Below are 22,502 nucleotides of genomic sequence, written 5' to 3'. Positions count from 1 at the left end.
CTGAGGGGTTTTTCATGCTGCCAGAGACTGCTCCACCACTTTGAGTCCATTTTGCCACGATTATGGCACACTGGGGATGCTGGGAACTTGTTGACACCTGGGAAAGGCTCTGAATCGATGACAGCCCAATGACAATGGGAGTTGGTCGAAGTGGAACATTCCACTTCCTTGCTGCTCAGGAGGGGTAATTTGAAGTCAGGTGCCCTAGTTGGGCCCCCCTAGTTTCTCCAGTTGAATTAAGCTCAAATGCTGACTCCATGCTCTTGTTCTAGGGTGACTTCTCTGGTTTCATTTCTTTATTCCTCCACCAGTATTCTCTTTACCTGCAAAGTAAACTGCTAGCCTCCAGATGTTTGTCTCTAGTTCTTAAAGAATTCCATTTAAACCCTGCCCTCCCTGGTGTCCAACTTGGATAAAGCCTTCTATTTCTCTCAGGCTTTGTCATTGCTTATGCTAGCCTCTGCTGACACCCACACTCTTTCTAGTTCCTGATGCACAGTCCAGCATATCCCCCAAAGGCTTCTCCTTTTCCAGCCAGAAGGCCCTTCCAGTTACACGGATTCTTGGGCCCGTCCACACCACTCTCAACCATAAGGGAAAGCATTCTAGCAAGCGGGGACTCATGGGGTCCCTGTGGGGTGGCTCTGGCCTGGTTATTTACACCCCATTCTCTGTCTGGTCTCTTTGAAAATTGCTACCTGTCAAGACTTGCTGCCTAAATATGGCATCAGGTGCCCCCTAATTTCGTATCTTCAAACTGAATTTCTGTCCTCACCCTCCTGTTCACTCCAGAACTTGACTCTAAATGTTCCCAATAATTTTCCTTTTACTCTGATCTAAAGAGTGTTTATTTGCTAACCTCCGTAGAAAATGAGTTCAGCAAGTGTATTTCAAACTTAAGCCTTCTTAGTTTTAATCACTCAAAAAGACTAATTCAGTTCTTTACTCCCTGCAGCTCTGCTATGGCTTCTTTATTTAACAAGGGCAAAAGAGAGGTAAATAGAGTAAAACACACATGCATGCACATACAGTAGTTTGTATTTCTTTATATTACCCCTACTACGTGTGCAGTGAAAGTCGTCTTAGGAACACCATGAAAGACCACGGTCATGATGGCATGTGGTGTGGGTGAGAAATCATGCGAGATCGAATGTTTGATTACTTTTAGATTATCAAGGTTAGAGGGTTTTTTAAAGACTGTAGAACAAAGAAAATATTCAATAAACCTTTATCATATGACGTGTAAGGGACCTGTATCTATATATGCGTGGTGGGGAAGAGTGCCACTGAGCCATGGAGTGATGCATAAAAAAACTTCCATATAGTCACAGAAGCTTAATTGGATGTTACTGGTTACTTGTGTTTCCAGATGATTTTATGCCAAGATTTTTTTTAAACTATACTTTAGATAATTTTTACATATATATATCACAGGTAAGAATTACATATAAGGTATATTTAACATTATGCCTAATATATAGTATCTAATCGATATATTATTTGTTATATATTACAGAGTCATAATTTATTAAGGGAGAAAAACTATATGTTAATTCTTTAAAGTATTTTTATATATTTGTAATTCTTGGGGGATTCTTGAGATTTCTTTAAGAATATATTTGTATATACAGAAATATATGAATATATTTTCTGTAATAGAAACTCCTGTTTCTATGGTATGGTATATTTCCCCAGTATAATTATTTGATAAATGAGAACAACAGTTATTTTGTTGCCTGTATTTTCTTTGAGCAACATCTAAACTGGTTTATTGCACATGACTGTTAATAAACCTTAGTGCTAACTAACTGAAGTCTGATCTCCAAATATGCTAGTGTCCTCATTCCTGTCAATCTCCTGAATTTATTGCAGCAGCTGTCCAAAAGGATAGGTTAATGATTGTTGCTGAAATAAATCGGATTCTGTCACCACTAAATGCTTCAGCTAGTTTGGGTGAAGAGGAATGTAGGATATCAGATTAGGATACAGGAAAAAAAAAGGTTAAGAACCTATCGTACTGAGTAAATCTCGCTTTCCAACATAGGAGAAGAAAACACAGACACATAAGACAGACCTGGGATATCAAAGGTGATTTCTGTATAAATATGCGTCCAAGTTGCAAGTAGAAAATGTGTGCCAATGCCTTATTTTAGACAATTTGGTAATAATCAGTAGCTTAACCATAAAACAATTTTCATATCAATGCTTTCTTCCATAATTCTAGATTTGAAAATTAATTTACAATTTTCTTGGAGCGCAAAATATAAAAAAAAAAATATTTAAAATGCCTGCTTATCTTTTTAAAGGCAATTGCTATGAAAAGGGAAATAGGCAATAGGAAAAAGAACTGTGTATGTACAGTTATAGACTAGTAAAAATCATAAATGAAAACAACCTAGGGGCGTCTGGGTGGCTCAGTTGGTCAAGCGACTGCCTTCAGCTCAGGTCATGATCCCAGGGTCCTGGGATCGAGTCCCGCATCGGGCTCCCTGCTCTTCGGGGAGCCTGCTTCTCCCTCTCCCACTCCCCCTGCTTGTGTTCCCTCTCTCGCTGTGTCTCTCTCTGTCAAATAAATAAAATCTTTAAAAAAAAAAAAAAAACAACAATCTAGACTCTTCCCAGGAATATATAAGAGGATCTAGGAATTCTCCGTAGGTAACATCAATTGAGCGGTTCTCATGTGCCAGGCCTGTTGCTGAGCACAATGATTAGGTAATTTTTAGTTTGCTTAAAAGCGAAGAAGGGGTGCCTGGCTGGCTCAGTCAGTGGAACATGTGACTCTTGATTTCAGGGTGGTGAGTTTTGAGCCCCACACTGTGTGCGGAGCTTACATAACAGCAAAACAAATGAGTTTTTCTGTATTAATGGTATTTCTAATCCAAAACCTGGACTATAAATCACGGTTTATTATATTCCTGTAAAGAGGTGCCTGAAAACACAGATCCTCCTATGTGTTCTACTTGTTTATGCAATGAAAAGTAGAATCGACCTCCCTGTGACAGAAAAAAATGTATAGTCCGTAGTCTTGTAGCCTCAGGAACCAGCAGGCTGTAGATACCTGCCAGAAGCCAGCCCGAATATATTCACAGAGCTTGTCTGCCAGACTGTACTTCCTGATACATGGGCAGATGAGTCTGAGTCCCAGAAAGATCTATTTCTCCTGGATGTAATCTTCCCTTGAAGATGGGGGTTTGTACCATAGAGGGTGTGTAAAGCTCTGTAGCAACTCATTGTACATACCTCCTCTGGCAAATGCACGTCTCTTTGGAGTCCAGTGCTATAAAACTCCATGTGCAAACTTACAGTTCTAAAACCAGTCACAGGGATATAATGTACAGCATAGGGAATATAGTCAACAATATTGTAATAACTTTGGTGATGGTAACTAGACTTGGTGATTGTTTTGTAATGTATTTAAATGTCAAATCACCGTATCGTACACCTAAAACTAATATAATATTGTACATCAACTATACTTTAATAATAAGTGAATTCAATGTGTGCAGTGTTCCTGAAACTCTGAAGCTAGTGAATGGCAACTAATGCCATGTATATAGGCTGCTCTAAGGAATCTTCCTCACTTTAGAAAAAAGAATAGTTTTTTTTTCTGGTCATTCATTATTTAACAAATATGAGTAAAGAACTTCTACGTATATTTTGTCAAGCACTGGTTCAGGAATTGGGGGTGGAACAATCAACAAAATAATGTCTTTTCCCTGATGGGGTTTATTTTTAAGAGGAAAAAAAAAGGCTTGTAGGGAATGAGACTGAGGAAGTAGCAAAGGACGATCCATGGTAAAATTTGGATTTCATTTGAACTGTGATAGAAAACCGTTGAAAGTTTTTGAGCAGGGAGTGATCAAAGTTGGCATATGTTGTTTGTTTGTTTGTTTGTTTTAAGATTTTATTTGAGAAAGAGCATGAGTGGGGGGGTGGGGGGAGTGGACAAGCAGATTCCCCACGGAGTGCAAAGCTGGACTCCTGAAGCAGGGCTTGATTCCAGAACCCTAGATCACAACCTGAGCCAAAGTGAGATGCTTAACCAACTGAGCCACCCAGGAGCCCCAAAGTTGGCATATTTCTTAAAGGGATTCTTCTGGCTGTGTGAATACACACATGTCACTGTTCACATGGCCAAGTTAGTTCTCTTGGCCCTAAACAGCCCCTCAATTGTTCCCAAGAATGCTTCTGTACTGCCATTAGATTACTGCATGCTGTGTGAACAAAACTTCAAAATTGTTACCCTCGCACAGCAGTCCTTAAGAACCCTGATATACAGCAGTATTGAAGGCACGGATATTTGGTTGAGGACTGCTCTCAAAAGACAGGCATAGTTTAGTTCAGAGCCAATTTGCAATTCTGACAAGACAGATTATCTATTTTGTGATACTGCAGAAGATTTCAAGCAGAAATTTTGTAGAGAAAGTGTCCCTGAAACAGGCATGATAAATCTGAATCCAAAGATAAGGAATTTCGGTTTTAATTTGTTTTTGCATAACTTAAAGGACTTCTTTACTTCCTGTTTTATATGCCACTATTTTCTTTTCTCAGAACAATGACTGATACACTGTAGATGTTCAATAAATATTGTAAGTTAAGTTGATGTATCATTCCACAATTATATACTGAATGCTCGGTGTATGCAAGGCTCTATGCTGTGTTTTAGAGGTGATGTATATTGAAAGCGTCCTGTCTTCAGAGAAGTTTGCAATCTAATTTGGTTTAAGAGCTTTACAGGACAATTAACATGATTGAAGTAAGAATTGGTGTTTATTGGGTGTCGGCTCTGTGCCAGGCCCTGTGCTGTGTCCTTCATATGTTTTCTCTCTTATTAATCCTTGTTACAGACATACAAATGATAATAATGTTATTATCTCCACTGTATGGAAAAAGGAAACTGAATTTTAACTTTATGATGTGACTAAGATTTCAAGACTGAGAAATGAAATCAGACCGTCTGACTTGCTTTATTAACCGTAAGGTAATAGTTGTCTCCAAGGCATTAGTGGTGGTAAGCCCTGTGATTTTTCCCTTAGAAAAGGGAAAGACCTCTGGGGCGCCTGGGTGGCTCAGTTGGTTAAGCGACTGCCTTTGGCTCAGGTCATGATCCTGGAGTCCTGCATCGGGCTCCCTGCTCGGCGGGGAGTCTGCTTCTCCCTCTCCCGCTCCCCCCTCTTGTGCTCTTTCTCTCTCTCACTCTCTCTCTCAAATAAATAAAATCTTTAAAAAAAAAAAAAGAAAAGGGAAAGACCTCTTACTGTTGTGTCCTTGGGGGAAAGTTCCTGAAGGAGGTGGGCTGATGAGGCAATATAGAAAAGCGTGAGCAAGCCATTCCCGAAGCACACTAGCAGTGCCAACGTGGAACCAGGCAAAAAATGCAAAGCACTTGGCAGAGAATATTAAAAGGCAATTACAGCTTTAAAATTCCAGTTAAGTTTTTGGTATATGATATTGTCCTTTCACATATATATTTAGGCTTTCATTCTTTAATTTTGATTTTTTAAAAAATTTTTAAGTATTTTATTTTAAGCCCCAACATGGGGCTGGAACTCCTGACCCTGAGATCAAAAGTTGCATGCCCTTCTGAGCCAGCCAGGCACCCCTAATTTTGATTTCTAAAATCAGGAGTAGTTTCTGAGTTTTAAAATTTACCTGTATAAGTTACTTTAGCTGATATAATTTTATGGATTCATCTTACGATTTCAACTTTTGCAAAAGGACATTGAATGCCAGGAAACCAGAGAATTTTCAAGTTTATGCTAACCCAGCAGGAGGTATATGTATGTGGGGAGGGGTCATGGAGGAAGGGAAGGAAGAAGGAAATGAAGCAGCAGGAAATGGAGAATGAGCAAGAATTAAATTCTCACCCTCAATGTTGGAAAACAGTTCTTCATGGAAAGAGTGTGCAGTATCTGCTTAAAGTGAAGCCATTTCTGTCTCTATCATAACATTATAGTATATGGACATATATATCGACACATTTCTTTTAATTATATTTGGGGCGCCTGATTAGCGCCGTCAGTTAAGCATCCGACTCTTATCTCTGATTGACACGTGTTCTTTTGTTTGTTTCTAACAGTTTTTTAGTAAGTACTTTATATATGTTCCTAAAAATATATATGATATTATCTTAGTGCATGTACCCTTCTTTAATGCAAATTCCTTTTTCAAGTTGGAGCTAGACTTACAGAGAAGAACGCTCTGAGAAGAGAAGGCATATATGATAGCTGTTCATAACTGAATTTTGTCCTTATCCCTTTGAGTTTTGAAATCTTTGTCTGTTGACATTGACCTTAAATTGTTACTTCCTAAAAATCGCTATATCAGTTACAAAGTATATTTTACTGCTATGATAGATGCCACACTACAAAGATGAAACACAGCAAGATTTATTCTTTCACATAAAAGAACCCCAGAGGGTAAGCAGCTGACAATTAGCTTCGTAGCTCTGTGCAATCAACTAAGACCAACGCTTCTTCTTTCTGCTCTGTCATCCATCGTGAGTCCTTTCCTGTGGGTTTACAAGGTGGCTGCTTCATCTTCATCTCGAAGTAGTTCCCAGAAAAGAGAGAAGAGGAAGGGGAGAAAAGCAAAAGAAAAGGCCCATTACAGAATGCCTGTTCCACATCTGATTGAGGGACTTTCTTAACAGAGCTACTCAGTGCTTTTACATCTATCTCAATGGCCAGAATTAAATATGTGGTCATACCAACCTGCAAGGGAAACTTGAAAAATGTCCTATTTTAATGGGCATATTGTCATCTTGAGGAAAAAAAAAAAGGAATCTTTAAGAAAAAGGGGGTGGGCACCTGGGTGGTTCAGTTCAGCATCTGCCTTCGGCTCAGGTCATGATCCCAGGGTCCTGGGATCCAGTCCTGCATGGAGCTCTTTGCTCAGCGGGGAGCCTGCTTCCCCCTCTGCCTGCCACTCCCCCTGCTTGTGCTCTCTCTCTTACTTCATGTCTTTACCATGTCTGTGAAGATGGCGTAAATACTTACCACCTGTGATTTTGGTTAAACACCTAATATCAAGCCTCAATCTGCACACAGGATCCTGGTGGTAGTATATATGGAATTTTCATTAGTCTTTAAACTCCACGTGAGCAAGGATTGTGTACTCCTAATATACTCCATGTCAAGGATGATATTTGATGCATGGGAGGTACCCACTTTTTTTTTTTTTTTATTAATGAATGGAAAGTCACACTTCTGGCATGGTTTGAAGCAGTTATATCTGACTTCTGAAACTGGGCTTTGAATCCTGTTGCATTCCCTTATTTTTTCTTTTTGTCAAAATGCCTTGCTTTGCTTTTTATTCATTATGTTGCATTTTTCAGTAGTGCTTTTTTCCCCTCAAATAGTTTGTTTGAAAGCTTCATAGAGTATTTTTTATTGCCAGCAACAGAAACCCAATTAAAATAAGCTCAAAAAAAGAATGTATTAAAAAATGTATTGCAGGGGTACTGGGGTATATCAATTTAAGGATAGTAGTATGCTGCGATCCTAGGAGCAACTGGAAACTACTCCAGCAGAGTCAGCACTTTCTGATCCATTCATCTGTACCTCTCTTTGCATTTATATGTTCCTCTCTCTCTTTCTGCATTTTGTCATTTTATGCTTTGCTCTTCCCAAAACAGTGTACATTTTCAGCACCCAAACTTTGCATGTTTAATTGCTTCTTCAGCAACTAAAAAGCAGTGTCACGGCACCTGGGTGACTCCGTTGGTTCAGCGTCTGACTCTTGATTTTGGGTCAGGTCATGATCTCAGGGTTGTGAGATCGAGCCCCACATCAGGCTCAAGTGCTGGGTGTGGAGCCTGCTTAAGATTCTCTCTCCTTCTGCCCCCACTGCACTCCCACCCCCCCCCCCCGCCCCTTCCCTCTCTCTAGCTCTCTCATGGTTACATTTCCAAGAAGAACTGAGTGATTGGGTGAGGAGCCAGTCTCTGGGGAATACATGGAGAGGAAGGGGACTGTGTCAACTTGGCTAGTCTCTAATTCCCAGTTATTCAGTCAAACACTAATTTAGGTGTTGCTATATACTTTGTAGGTTTGATTAAAGTTTGCAGTTGGTGGGGCACCTCGGTGGCTCAGTTGGTTAAGCATCTGCCTTTGGCTCAGGTCATGATCTCAGGGTCCTGGGATTGAGCCCCACATCAGGCTCCCTGCTCAGCGGGGAGCCTGCTTTTCCCCTTGCCTCTGCCCTGACTCGTGCATGTGTGTGTGCACTCGGTCAGATAAATAAAATCTTAAAGTCAATCAATTTCAAACTTTTTTTTTAAGGGATATTATCCTAAATTGGGTGGGCCTGAGATTTGCAAGCCATTGATGATCTCCTCAAGACCTACACCCAGGACCCCTAATTGCTTCTAGACCTAGAACCAAACTCCGTTTCCAGCAGACCCAAATGATGAGCTATAAAGTATAACCCATGAAGCTCTGTATTACACAATAAAAAAATGGTACACTTTTTCCAATTTATAATGACAGAAATCTGGAAAATATGTGTGCTAATGGATCCTAAGGATATGAGATCATGGTGGAAGGAACATAAAGTTGGATCGGGTTGAATCTTCTGATATGGACTCACTAAGCAGAGATTCTGGAGACAGTGCTTTAGCTTGAGGAATTAGAAATGGTTCCAACAGTTTGCTAGTTTTAGGGCTGAAATTCTAAGGTAACCTATGCCAGAACGGCTTTATCCTACTTGAGAGGAAAATATCCAAAGGCTTAAGGAGATGGGAGTGAATTTATCAGGTAAGAACTGCTCATGTGTCCTGGATGGTCCAGAGGACATACTTGTCACTAAAACTGAGTAAAAGATTTGTGAGTAGGGTCTCAAAATCCCTGAAAAGGCCTGTGGTTGTTCTTGTCTATAAAGCCTAAATTACAGTGGGAACTGCTCCCATCTAACTGGATTCCCTAAAAGCAACGGGGATGTCAGAATTGCATAAGCCTGATAGTGACATTTAATCAGCAAAAATAAGGTGGATATTTTAACTTAATAGACAGTGGAGTCAAAGCAGTAAGAATATCTGACTCAGACAGTGGTATGGCAGTGGTGAGTGGAATATGGTGACCTTAAAAAGAAATAGAAGGAAAGGCTGCTAAATTCCTATTTGAACTGTATAAGCAAGGAGTTGTAGGTCAGGTGCACAGAAATCCATCTTGAATCAGTGAAACAGTGAGTCATGGCCCCTCAGTCAACTCCCAGACTTGAACCAGTTTAGAGATGTAGAACTCTACTTGAGGAAGGACCCTGTGATACTTCCGAAGATGTGTACTGTTAGTCTTTCTCCCAGCCAAAGGACCTATGACCACTTACCAGAATGACAGCTCTGGAGAAAGAGAAATGATGATACTTTTGGGGATTGATGGACATTGTCTTTGAACTGAAATTAATTCCTGGAGATACGACATCACTGTGTCTGCCATTCACAATGGGGGCTTATGGAGGTCAGGTGCTCAGTGGAATGTTAGCTCTGATCCATCTCATAGTCAGTCCAGTTGCTTACAGAACATACACTGTGGTTATTTCCTCAGTTCCAGAATATATCATTGCAATAGACATACTCAGCAACTGGCAGAACTTCCATCTTGGTTCTCCAAACAATGGAGTGATACCTATTATGGTGGGAAAGACCAAGTGGAAGCTACTAGAACTGCCTTTACCTAAGAAAAAAAAGTAAAGCTAAAGCAATGCTCCATTCCTGGGGACTGCAGGGATTGCCCTCATCAAGGAGTTGAAGGATGTGATGTGGTAATTCCTACCATCCCCATTCAACTTTATTTTGACCAGTGCAGAGAACAGATCTCGGAGAATGACAGTAGGTAATCATAAGCTTAACCAGGTGGTAGACTCCAGTTGCAACTGCTGTTTCATATGTGTAACGTTTTATTGCTTGAGCAGATCAGCATATCCCCTAAAACTGGTATACAGCTGTACCACCAGAAGTACTGCTTTCAGCCGGCAAGACAGGCAATACTCCAAACTTCACTGTCTTACTTCACAGGTATATCAGCTCTCCAGCTCTGAATCATAATTTACCAAGGGTTACCTTGGTTGCCTTTCCCTTCCACAAGATATTATGCTGGTTCATTCTATGGATATTCTGATTATACTGGATATATTATTTAATATATAAATATCAATAATAATATTAAATAATATATCAAGTATAGTGTGTCAGACACTGAGAAATCCAACAAAAATCAGGACCCTGTCATCTTAGGTATATTTCTAGGGGTCCATTGGTGTGGGGCATATTAAAATATCCCTCCCAAGGTGAATGATAAGTAGCTGCATCTGGCCTTTCCTACAATAAATAAGTGCAAAACCTAATGGGCCTCCATGGGATATGGAAACATATTCTTAATGTGTTTATGCTACTTTGAACCATTTACCAAGTGACCAAAACTGTTCGTTTTGAGTGGGGCCCAGAACAAGAGAAGGTTCTGAAACAGGTCTGGACTGCCATGCAAACTGTTCTAACATTTGTAGCATATAATCCAGTAAATCTAATGATGCTGGAAGTTTAATGCCTTTGCTGGAATCACTAGGTTAATCATAGTATGACCCTTAGGTCTTTGGAACAGAGCCCAGTCATCCTCTAGAGATAACTATGCTCAATTTGAGAAAGCACTTTTGGTTTACTATGGGCCTTAGGAGAAAAGCTTAATCACAGTTCACCAGATTACCAGGCAGCCTGTGGTGCCCTGTGAAGTGGTGATTTCAACAGATTTTACTAATCAAATGTATAACATTACCCATTTCTGGATACCAGTCAGCTTTTTTCCATAGCCACTCTTCTCAGTGCCCAGTGAGCTTCTGAACAAAGTGATCATGGTAGCAGGTATTGAGATTTTGCATGAAGGTAGCAACCATGAATTAGGTGTTGTCTGAGCCTTCACCATAAATTTGGGCATGCCAAGCATGGCATGGAAGTGGTATATACAAGATGAGGTTTCAGTAGGCCCTGAAGGCATAAATTGCATAAAGTGGCCCAAATGCCCTTTCGTCCTCACTCATGCTCCATTACCTTTACTTTTGCAGTCCACACCAATATTCTCATGGAAAGTTCTCTGTGGATAGTTCACTGAAGAAGAAACAATGATTCTCTTATGGATGGTTCTGCATGATATCCAACTATCCCCTAAGGTGGACAGCTGTAGGACTATATTCTAGACATCCCCGAAAGATAATTGTGAAGGGAAATCCTGATGGCAGAATTCTAAGCAGTACACCTGGTTGTTCCTTTTGCCTGGAAGGAGAAATGACCAGAGGCACAAGTCTATAGCAACTCATTGGCTGTGGTTAATGATTTGGCTAGATGGTCAGGATTTAGAAGGAACATGACTGGGAAAACCAGTGACAAGATTTGGGGAAGAGGCATGTGCACAGGTTATTAGGAATGGGAAAAGAATATGAAAATGCTTGCATCCCCTATGACTGCTCATGAAATGGTGACCTCAGTAGAAGATTTTTAAAATCAAGTGGGTAAAAGTACCCATTTCTTTGACTATAAGTCAACCTCTTTCCCTAGCCACCTGTCATTGCCCACTGGGCTCATGAGCAGATTGACCATAGTGGCAGGCATGGAATTTTTACATAGTCTTAGCAACACAGACTTAGACTCATCAAGTCGGGTCTGACTATAGCTACTGCTGATTATCTGTTCCAGAAACAGAATAAAACTAGGCATCCTAGAATAAAACTGGATCCCCAAATTGACAGCCAGCTACTGGTGGTAGACTGATTACATTGGACAGCTTCTATCCTAGAAATAGCAGTACTTTATTCCTACTGGAATAGACAGTTACTCTGGATATGGATTTACCTTTCCTGCACTCAATACTTCTGCTAAAGCTACCACCCGTGGACTTATACAATGCCTCATCCACCTCCATGGTATTACACACAGCATTGCTTCTATTCAAGGAATTCATTGGATAGCAGATAAAATGTGGCAGTGGGCCCATGCCCATGAAAATCATTGGATCTTACCATGTTTGCATCATCCTGAAATGAATAGTAAGATAGCCTTCTGTTATGGTGCCAGACAGATGACAATACCTTATAGGACCTATACAGTGTCCTCCAGGGGGTTGTATGTGCTCTAAATTAGCATCTGTTATATGGTGCAGTTTCTTCCACAGCTAGCATTCGTTTGGAAATGGGAGTGGTCCCATTCTGTATTACACCAACAAACACGTGATATCCTATCCCCATGACCTTGGGTTTTGTTGGTCTGGAGTCCTTAGTTCTGAAGGAAAGAATGTGTCCACAAGGAGATGCAACAGTACCACCCCTGAACTGGAAGCTGAGACTGCCTCTGAATTAATATGCAAAGATGAGAGTTCTAATATTATTGTCTGGGCTGATTGATCCAGATTGCCAAGGGGAATTGGGTTGTTACTACACAAGAGAAGTGAGGAAGAGTATGACTGTAATACACAACATTCCCTAGGGTATCTCCTGGTACTGTCATGTCCTATGATTGTAAAAGTACAATTCAGACAGGACGGCTAATGGCCCAGACCCTTGAAGAATGAAATTGGAATTTGTAGGGAAGAAAGTAGTTATAAATTCCTGCTACAACTTATGTGATCAGTTGCAGAAATGAGGACTGTAATAGTTATGTGTATTTTTCTTATTTTTATATACATATATATGTACACATACTAGATGTTTTTCTTCTATCTCTTATCCCCTTGTCCTCTAATGTAAGAGGTCTTTAGAATAGTTAATATTATATCATAGTATTTAACTTAATACATATCAAAGAAATATGAGCATCACCTCAAGACTTTTCATTCTCTTCTAGGGAAAGGATAGCCTGTTTTAAGATATGCAAGATAGCTGTATCATGTTTTATGGAAGTATGACTTTGCTATTATCTTTATTTGAGAATTAAATTTGGTTTAAGATGTGTATGTCTGCCAAGTTTACAAGGCACAGACTATGGCTGTCCGTTTTGTGTTTTAACTTGGTAGGCTATTGCCTTCAGTTACTGATTCAAACATTAATCTAGGTGTTGTGGTGATGGCATTTTGTAGGTGTAATGAAATAACACAGTCAGTTGACTTTAAGTGAGATTATCCTAATTAATCTGGGTGAGCCTGGTTCAGTCTATTCAAAGACCTTAAGAGTAGAACAGTTTTTCTTGAAGAGAAATTCCACTGTAGACAGCAGGTTTAGCTTATGCTGGAGAGTTCCATCCTGCTCTTCCTAGAGCATGCCTTATGTTTTTGGGGACTTTTTTTGCCAGCCCCCACAAGCATATGAAGAAATTTTTTACAGTTAATGACATAAGACATATTTCTTTTTTTTTTTTTTAAGATTTTATTTATTTATTTGAGAGAGAGAGAATGAGAGACAGAGCACGAGAGGGAAGAGGGTCAGAGGGAGAAGCAGACTCCCTGCTGAGCAGGGAGCCCAATGTGGGACTCGATCCCGGGACTCCAGGATCATGACCCGAGCCGAAGGCAGTCGCTTAACCAACTGAGCCACCCAGGCGCCCCAAGACATATTTCCTACTAATCTGTATCTCTGTTCATACTCTGGCCAAAAAAGGGACAAAAATTACATTTCACATAATAGATGTTATAGTGGGAACCAAAACATAGAAAGGAGCAGGGAGCAATTTGAGAAGTTTTGTGGGGAATGAAGAGGGGGTGGATCTGGGTTAGAGTGGAGGGAAGTGGAAAAGATGAACCTGGTGAATGGTCTATAGGTTTTTATGACTTTTGTGCTGAGCCTGCAATCAACATTTATGATGCTTTATATTGTGTAGAAAATTATACATAGAAGGCCTGATCTTTTCACTATTTGCATGTACCTATCCATTTTTTTCCTACAAAATTCCCAAATTGTCCACATTATTAATTTAGCAGAGTAAGGATACTGATCAAAGTTTTAAAAAATTATCCTTGGCTTTACCCTTTTACTCATTCTCATAATCTCAGAAGTTTTAGTTTTCAACTGATCAGTTACAGTGCATTTGAAGGGGCGACTGGTTGGCTCCTTTGGTTAAGCCTCTGTCTTTGGCTCAGGTTGAGATCCCAGGGTCCTGGGATCTAGCCCTGCATCAGGCTCCCTGCTCAGTGGGGAGTCTGCTTCTTCCTCTCTCTCTTTCTCTTTCTTGCCCCCCCCCTCCACGCCCTGTGCTTGCTCTCAATAAATGGATAAAATCTTAAAAAAAAAAAAAATGCAGTTGAAGTCTCTGTAAACACCTAAGGACATAGTCTAGAGAATTTTGTTATTTAAAGAAAATATATTTAAGTTGGCCTGTAGGTCCTTTTAAATCTAAGTTTGTATTTTTTTATTCTGGGCATTCCAATAAACATTATAACCATTCATCCATTATTTTCTAAGCTTTTTACTCTTCATGCATTCCTTTTATCTTTACATTTGCTGGAGTAAAATTGCTGCTGAATTATCTGTTAATTTTTCTCAGCAATTGCATTTCCTTGGGGGGTGGGGGGAAAGCAAACGCCATGCTAGCTCAAGGCAAAACGAGCAGAGATTGCCAGTGTTTTCAGAAGCTTCATTACATAACAAACAGAAAAAGAAAATTAGGCTTAAAGAAAATTAAAGCAGCAGCAAAACAAAGTCTTTGACAGGAATTTTCTGCTGAAAGTTAATGTGTTCTTCTGAAATGCAAAATGAGTTTGCCAGACTGGTGAAGCTCTTCTTTACAATTAAACATCAACAAAACAATTAGAATTTATTATTTGTGTTTTAAGTATATATCTTTCGGAAGATGACTGGGAAAGAGAATGAGGTAAGAAAGGCTGACAGGAAGGGGTAAAATCAGCAAGGAAGAGGAAACCTTAAATTCCTTCCACTTATTGGCTCCTCTAAGTGCTGGAGGGGAAAAAAAAAAAGTTCTTGAAATAGTAATATTCAATCTGTGGCAACTCAATGCATAATTCAGTCTGTCTCACAATAGACTATCTGATTCACAGGAATCATTTTGAATGTTATCTTCTCAAACAGCAATTTTGCCTTTTGGAAAGCTAATTTCACATAGACTAGGATGCTTTTGCAGTCTGTCAACAATAACAGCAGATAACAAAAGCAAGAAAGGGAGAGTGAGAGGTGGGGGAAGGGAGAGGGGAAGATAAGGAAGGAAGGTAGTTAATTTACAGAGCCTATGTATTTAGGCCAAGTACTCTGACTTTAACCCATATTCTCTCTCCTTACATATGTTTCATCAACTTTGATATATTTTTGTGCTGTCTCTCATCCATGGCTTTTAAAAGATTCACATAAAGCCTTTTGAAATTTACATTTAGAACCATAATAATGTTCATAGCTTCAGATTAATATCTCTCTTGGAAGATGAACCTAAAGAAATATTAAAGACTGAAAACTATATACCTATTAAGCTCTTACTATAGACTTATTTTTAATAGAAAAAAATTGGAAGAGAAATGGACATAGAAATCAGGGAACAGTTAGTAAACTGTGGTACACTAATTCAGTGGTGTAGTATGCCCTTACTAAAATGATTATTGTAAACACTGTAGGAAAATGTTTATGGTAAGTTGAGTGAAAGTCAGACAAACCTCTGCCTCGGTTGTAATTACTAAAGAAGTCATATGCTTGTGGAAATGACTAAGCGGCCATGAGGAACTTAATACAGCTATTGTGTTTGAAAGTGGAATGGTGGGTAATATTTCTAAAAGTACATTGTATTAATAAATGAAAAAGTTTTAACCCATTTTTTTTCAAAATTTTAATTTCTGAAAAGATAATCGGCACTCTTTTGGGACATTAGTTTTCCAGAGCTCTCTCCTCTAGGCTAGTACTTATCTTTTACTCTACTCACGTCTTTTCATTTTTGGCTCACTTGTCTGTTGTTACTGTTCTGATGTTTGTATTTCTTCTCAAACCTGATTCGTGACTTACCTCGACTCCCGTTTTAAAACCTATCTTTAGATCCAAAAAATACCTTTAGGGAGAGAAGAATAAGGACCAGAAGAAGGAGAAGGCTGCTTTGTGCTCTCAAAGGCACAAAATTAAAAATCAATAGATCCAGTCCCTTTCCAAAATAAAGTTTTGGTCAAGTAGGGTAAGATAGACCTAAATAATAATTATACACATATTTATAGTAGATAAGCACCATGAAAAACTAGGATACAGGGAATACATACCCACATGCACATGCGCACACACACACAGACATAGACACCAGAGAAATACAGTCTTGAGTTTGGGTTTAAAGGAACGCATCCACAAATATGTGATATATATATATTTTAAAGATTTTATTTATTTGACAGAGAGAGAGACAGAGAGGGAACACAAGCAGGGGGAGTGGGACAGGGAGAAGCAGGCTTCCTGCCAAGCAGGGAGCCCAATGCGGGGCTCAATCCCAGGACCCTGGGATCATGACCTGAGCCCAAGGCAGATGCTTAACCGACTGAGCCACCCAGGCGCCCCAAATATCTGATATTTAAGATCATTTATAAAAGATATATAGAAATTATCTAAGATAAAAAAAAGGAAGTGATTGTTAAAGGCTAAAGGAAACTTCTTGTTTGGCAGAGATATAAAGAGAAAAAGGTGAAGAAATGAGGTCCTTAGTAGCTTCAGGAAGTATGAGAAACTCCAATACTGTGATTGCAGCTCAGGGCATAGGAGTAAGGGAGAGTGTAGTGTTCTTAGATGTGACATTTAAGCATGATTTTATATGCCATGCCATTAGGATTCTTCCTAAATTCTTTCCTTCCTAAAAGCAAGGAAAGTCACTGAAATATTTTATGCAAGAAAACAAGAGATAATACTCATATATTGAAAGGACTATTTGGATGTTTTGTGGAGAACCATCCGGAAGAAAGCTAGAGTGCATAACTAGAAAGCTATTGCAGGAGACAAAGCAAGAAATCATTGTGGCTTAGACCAGGTGCTTCCATGAAGCTAGAGAAATTTTATATTGAAGAAATATTTTTTTTTTAAAGATTTTATTTATTTATTTGAGACAGAGAGAATGAGAGACAGAGAGCATGAGAGGGAGGAGGGTCAGAGGGAGAAGCAGACTCCCCGCTGAGCAGGGAGCCCGATGCGGGACTCGATCCAGGGACTCCAGGATCATGACCTGAGCCGAAGGCAGTCGCTTAACCAACTGAGCCACCCAGGCGCCCTTGAAGAAATATTTTTGAGATAGAATTCACTGGGTTTGGTGACTAATGAGAAAGCAAAGGAATTTGGACTAAGACTGAGAAATTTGACCATTTAAGGTTTTGGTTAATACAAATCTAGGAAGGAGACGGGACAAGTGGCAGAGAGAGAAAAATAATTTTTTAAAAGGCATTCATGAAGCAGGGAGTTAAGGTATATGCTAGGTACTTCTGCCTACTTCCTTCTAGAAGGATGTTCCCAAACTAATTTACAGAGTGCTATCAAGTTTGGTTTTACTTTCTATCCTGTGTTTGTAGAGACCAACTTTTCCAGAACAGTGGGGGTCTTCACTGCCTCCTGCCATAGGGACTCCTCACAAAAGTCTCCTCATGGGGTTGGATGGTCCTTCTGTGGAGGCAAAAAGGGAGCAGGATGCATCAGATTTCCGTTCCCTTTGTCGTTCTGTTCCAGTTAGGTTTCATGAGAATAGTATTCCAGAGTGCCAATTTCTGCTTGGAAGGCCCTGGGAAATCTTAAAATGGAGTTAAAACCAAGAAAGCCCAGAGATTAAAGTTCCAGTTAACTTGGATTTTGACTCACACAGCACAGAAGAAAATCTAACTTCAGCTTTAGGATGGTATGGGACAACTGGGAGGCTTTCTCCACAGAACAGACTCTGCCAGTTTCCCATCCATTCTCACCTGCTCCTCCTCCTCCTCCTCCTCCTCCTCATCTTTCAGTTCTTCCTCTGCCCTTTCCTTCAGGCTTCAAATAAGCGACAGGTTTCAGTGCCTGTTAAAGTCTAGCAAAACTCCCTTTCTAGCTCGTTCTGTCAAGAAGTCATGGCCTGTTATTTCTCTCACTGCAACTCCTACTCAGAAGCATGACCCTAAAAATCAGTTCTCCTTAGAGAAAATGAATGCTATAACCATTCTAAAGAAAGAATAGTTTCCCCAGTTAACACCACCTAGGTTTCTTCCTTTTAACATGTATTTATTGTCATTGAGAGTTGAGGGGAATTGTTGTTTTCTGCCACTGTGGAGTACAAAGACACAAAATAATTGAAGACATTCAGTGACTGCTTTTTGTTCTCGGGGGTCCATCACTTCATATGTTTATATGTATTTAAGATTTCCTTAGAAATAAAGAAGACTAGCAAATATTTACTCAGCTGGAGTTCTCCACAATCTTGGATACTGTATCAAATATTGCAAAGAATAAAATGTTTTCATTGTCTAGGTCCTGCGAGACTGCCCTGGAGTTACCTGGGGATGTGGTGGGTAGAAACTAGACCGGGGGCCACTGAGAGTTAATGAGAGATGGGGAGAGAGGAACAGGGATTGTAGTCCACACCTACCACAGGTGGCTAGGAAGAAGAGGAAAGAGAACAGTTGTTGAATGGTGAAAATCTCAATTTTTAATTTTAAGATGGAAGTCACTGAATAATATATAAAGATATAAATAAAAATCAAAGGGCTAGATAATAGAATATAAGCAGAAGATAAAAGAACAGAAAAACTGGGAATAAAAGGGTTAGGGGAGAAGCTGGGATTTAGAGTAAAACTGAGAGATTGCCTTCATAGGAGGAGGGATGCAATCTGCACTAAAGCATGTATGAAATTACAGATGGCAGGTCTGCTGAGGTAGGTTTGGATTGTGTGTGCCAGGAATTGGATTTTTTTTTTTTTTTGGTCTTTGTTTTTTTAGTGAAATATGATGCAATGTCAAATGCTCAGAATGGATAAAATTTTAAAATGTTGCAGATAGTATTCAAGAAAGCTGATTAGAAAATACATTAGAATACCACAGTGAACTGAATGTGTATGCCCCCCCCCCCAAATTCATCAGCTGAAACTTGATGCCCAATGTGATCGTTTTAGGAGGTAGGGCCCATGGGAGGTAATTAGGTCCTGAAAGCAGGGCCCTCCTGAATGGAATTAGTGCCTTTATAGAAGAGATTCCAGAGAGTTTTCTTGCCCCTTCTGCTGGGTGAGGTTATGGTGAAAAGATGATGAGGAAATTGGCTCTCACCACACTGAACCTGAGGGTGCCATGATCTTCGACTTCCCAGCCTCCAGAACTGTGAGAAATAGCATTTGTTGTTTATAAGTCATCTAGTTTATGGCATTTTTGTTATAGCAGACCAAACAGACTGATGCTAAGGGATTACTGAAAGCCAAGTTGAAACTGGTGACCATCAATTTTCAGGTTTAACAGGCTGTCTGCCCATTTGTAGGAGACTCTAGAGCAGTCCACAGCTACCCCATGCAGTGTAGGAAAGAGAAAAATATATTAACTCTTAATGTTAGTGTAGGAGTGAGTTGGAGTTGTGCCAACAAGTAAATACACATTTCACTTTAATACATCTTCCTATAATCTAACATACTATATTACACAGTATTACCACTATTACATTTTATTATATGACCTTATAAGGCAAAATCTTCTGATCAGCCATGTTTGGGACTTAGCACTAATAGCATTCTTTTTGCAACTTTTCATGACTAAGTGTCTACCTCTGTGGTTTCTCAGCATATGCTTTGCATACTTTTATTATAGGACTTATAACATTATGATTTTTTTTGTTTGCTTCACTTCCTATTAGATAGTACATTTCATAAAGTCAGGAACCTCTTCTTCCAATTTTATATTCTTAGTACAGAGCACTGGGCCTAAGTTTTCAAGAAATGCTTGTTCAACAGAAATGAGTGAATCTGTTCTCTACAATTGAAATACCTAAATCAAAAATTCTTAAACAAGTATATCCTTGCTTCTATATTTAAAACTTATTTATTGCTAAATTTTGGCTTAAAATAGCTTAATGTAGGCTTTTTATTATGAAATTGCAATGCACATGGACATATACTCTGGTAAATGAAAAATTCTCTTCTATTTTTATTCCTGAAATTAAGTATAAACTATTATAACGTAGCGATTGCTACCATATGATCAGCGTTATCCGCAATGTAAAACTATTATAATGAATCTAAAGTAGTGTTTGCAAACATATATAAATTTACTTTAACCTGGTTATGAAAATGTAAAATACTTTTCCTAATTCTGACAAGAAGTATATATTTCTATTTTGAGGGGAGATTGTATGCATTTCCAGCAAAGCAAGTAAGATGCTTGGCTCTGTCTGCTGAATGTAACTACATGCAAATGTTGACTGATTCACATTCTCTAAAATTAGTATAGAAGCTCTGTGTATTTTTTCATACTTTATGGTCTTTTTTTTAAGTACATGGATGGCAGTGATGACTGGGGGATATTGACAAACAGATTCATTTGTTGGAAGGCAAAAGAGATAATGTAGTGAAACAGTCCTCACATTCAGGTGAATTTTAATAAATACATATTTACCTCTGGCACTGGGCCCCAATATGCTTTTACTCTTCCTGCTTCTGTTTTTAGAGCTTTCTATCTAAAAAATAGTGCTTTAAAGGCAGCCCATTTATTTTGTATTTTAGGGAGAATAATCCTTATATATTCTACCTGTTTGGGGGCATTTTCTGAAATAGAAAATTTTTGACTGTTGGTGATCTATAAGGATCATTTCTCAGTAAAATAATTTTAGGCAGTCAAGAAAATAAAAGTCTGCATCCCTTCCCGCAAGCCGACTTCAGAGCTTTAACATTAACAGAAGGAAGGAAACTGCAGCTGCAACCCTCAGGCTAACTGTCACTGTTTTTTAATGTCATGATCTGGAAGTTCAGTAGGGTCATCTGAGACTGGTTCTTGGGCTAATCCTAAGAAATGGCTTAGGATTGATGCTGTGGCTGATATGACCCATCCTCTCTGCCAGAGGCTTTGGGAGCTGCTTAAAGAAGTTAGATGAGCATATTTTTCAGAATGTTGATTACAAGTAATTTCAGTAATTAGAGAATAGAGAGGTATTTGTGGTAGTCTCTGGGCCCTTTAATCATCTGCTCTGAGTATAAACACATGTGTATCCAAAGAATAGGATTATACACTTAAGGGTTTAAAAAAATATTATGGTCTGCAATATTTTCATTTCTTGCCCATTTTCCTAATGAGATTCATTTGTACTACTGCATCTTTTGCATTCTTATTTTTGTCCTCAATCCATATAACCTTACTATTACCTATCATATTACAAGAGAAGTTGAGGAAAAATCCATTTCAATTTATATTCAGGTAAGGCAAGTTTTTAAAATAAATTTTAGAATATCTGAGAGTATATCAAACCCTTGAGTATATTAATCAGTTGTCAGGAAGCTTTATAAATCCAGTTTTTCGCTTGAAACTATAGAAGATGTTAATTGATTTTAGTTCCAAAGTGGGAGGGTAAGCAGACAGCGGTAGGTTCCCGCCGCCATCATGCCAGCCCCTCAGGTCTCAGCGAGGCTGGTGACACCCCAGAATGAGAGACAAGCCAACTCAGGAGCAGACTGGATCCAGCTTCATTCAACATTACTACCAGTTATTTGATAAAGACAGAACTCGACTAGGCACTATTTTTTTTTTTAAAGATTTTTATTTATTTATTAGAGAGAGAGAGTACAAGTAGGCAGAGAGGCAGGCAGAGGGAGAGGGAGAAGCAGGCTTCCCGCTGAGCAGGGAGCCCGATGCGGGGCTCCATCCCAGGACCCTGGGATCAGGACCTGAGCCAAAGGCAGCCGCTTAACCGACTGAGCCACCCAGGCGCCCCGACTAGGCACTATTTATGTTGATGCATCATGTCTTACGTGGAAAGGACTGCAGTTCCAGGGGAAAACTGCTATTGTGGAGAAGGTGTCTAGTCTTCCATTCCAGAAAATCCAGCACAGCATCACAGGGTAGGACCGTCAGCCCTTGCCAGATAGCTGCATCATCAGCAAGGTTGTGGGCTAGCTGAAGGCTGATGAAGACCCTATCGTGGGGTTCCACCAGATGTTCCTATTAAAGACCATCAACGATGCTTGGGTTTGCACCAATGACCTGTTCCGGCTTGTCCTGCACAACTTCAGCTGGCCTCCTCCCAGCCAGGCACTCACGCTCTTCCTCCTCCCTCCTCTTCCAGATACTATTCACACTCCTCCAGTTGCTCCAAATATCCTACACAAATGAGTGGGGCTGCGGTGGGGGCAGGCGGTATTGTGCATGATGCCTGGACTACTTGCATCTGACAGGAGAAGTTTAGGTCCCACCAGCATAAGCCTTGGAAAGACTTAAGTAATGCAAAAGGTATTTTTTGTTTTGTTTTCTTTTTGTTTGTTTTTTAAATCTACTTACAAGTTTCTTTAGCAGCCCAAAGAAGTGAAGCAGAAAGCTGCCTCATGGCCCAGATAGTGATTTGTTCAGATGTTTCAATGCCTCACGAAACAATAAAACGATGAAAATTTTCTTCAAGGTTTAAAAAAATAAAATTTTTTAAA

At 39.5% G+C, this 22,502-nt stretch overlaps 1 pseudogene; it reads left to right on the top strand.

Annotated features, from left to right (window-relative positions):
• Positions 1 to 21,508: 21,508 nt before the first annotated feature.
• On the top strand, positions 21,509 to 22,194 carry LOC110587679 (annotated as a pseudogene).
• Positions 22,195 to 22,502: the final 308 nt, after the last annotated feature.

Source organism: Neomonachus schauinslandi, chromosome 3, assembly GCF_002201575.2.
Source record: "Neomonachus schauinslandi chromosome 3, ASM220157v2, whole genome shotgun sequence".
NCBI classification, from domain to species: Eukaryota; Metazoa; Chordata; class Mammalia; order Carnivora; family Phocidae; genus Neomonachus; species Neomonachus schauinslandi.
Note: the sequence above shows the minus strand (reverse complement) of the source record. Positions and strands in the feature narration are given on the sequence as shown.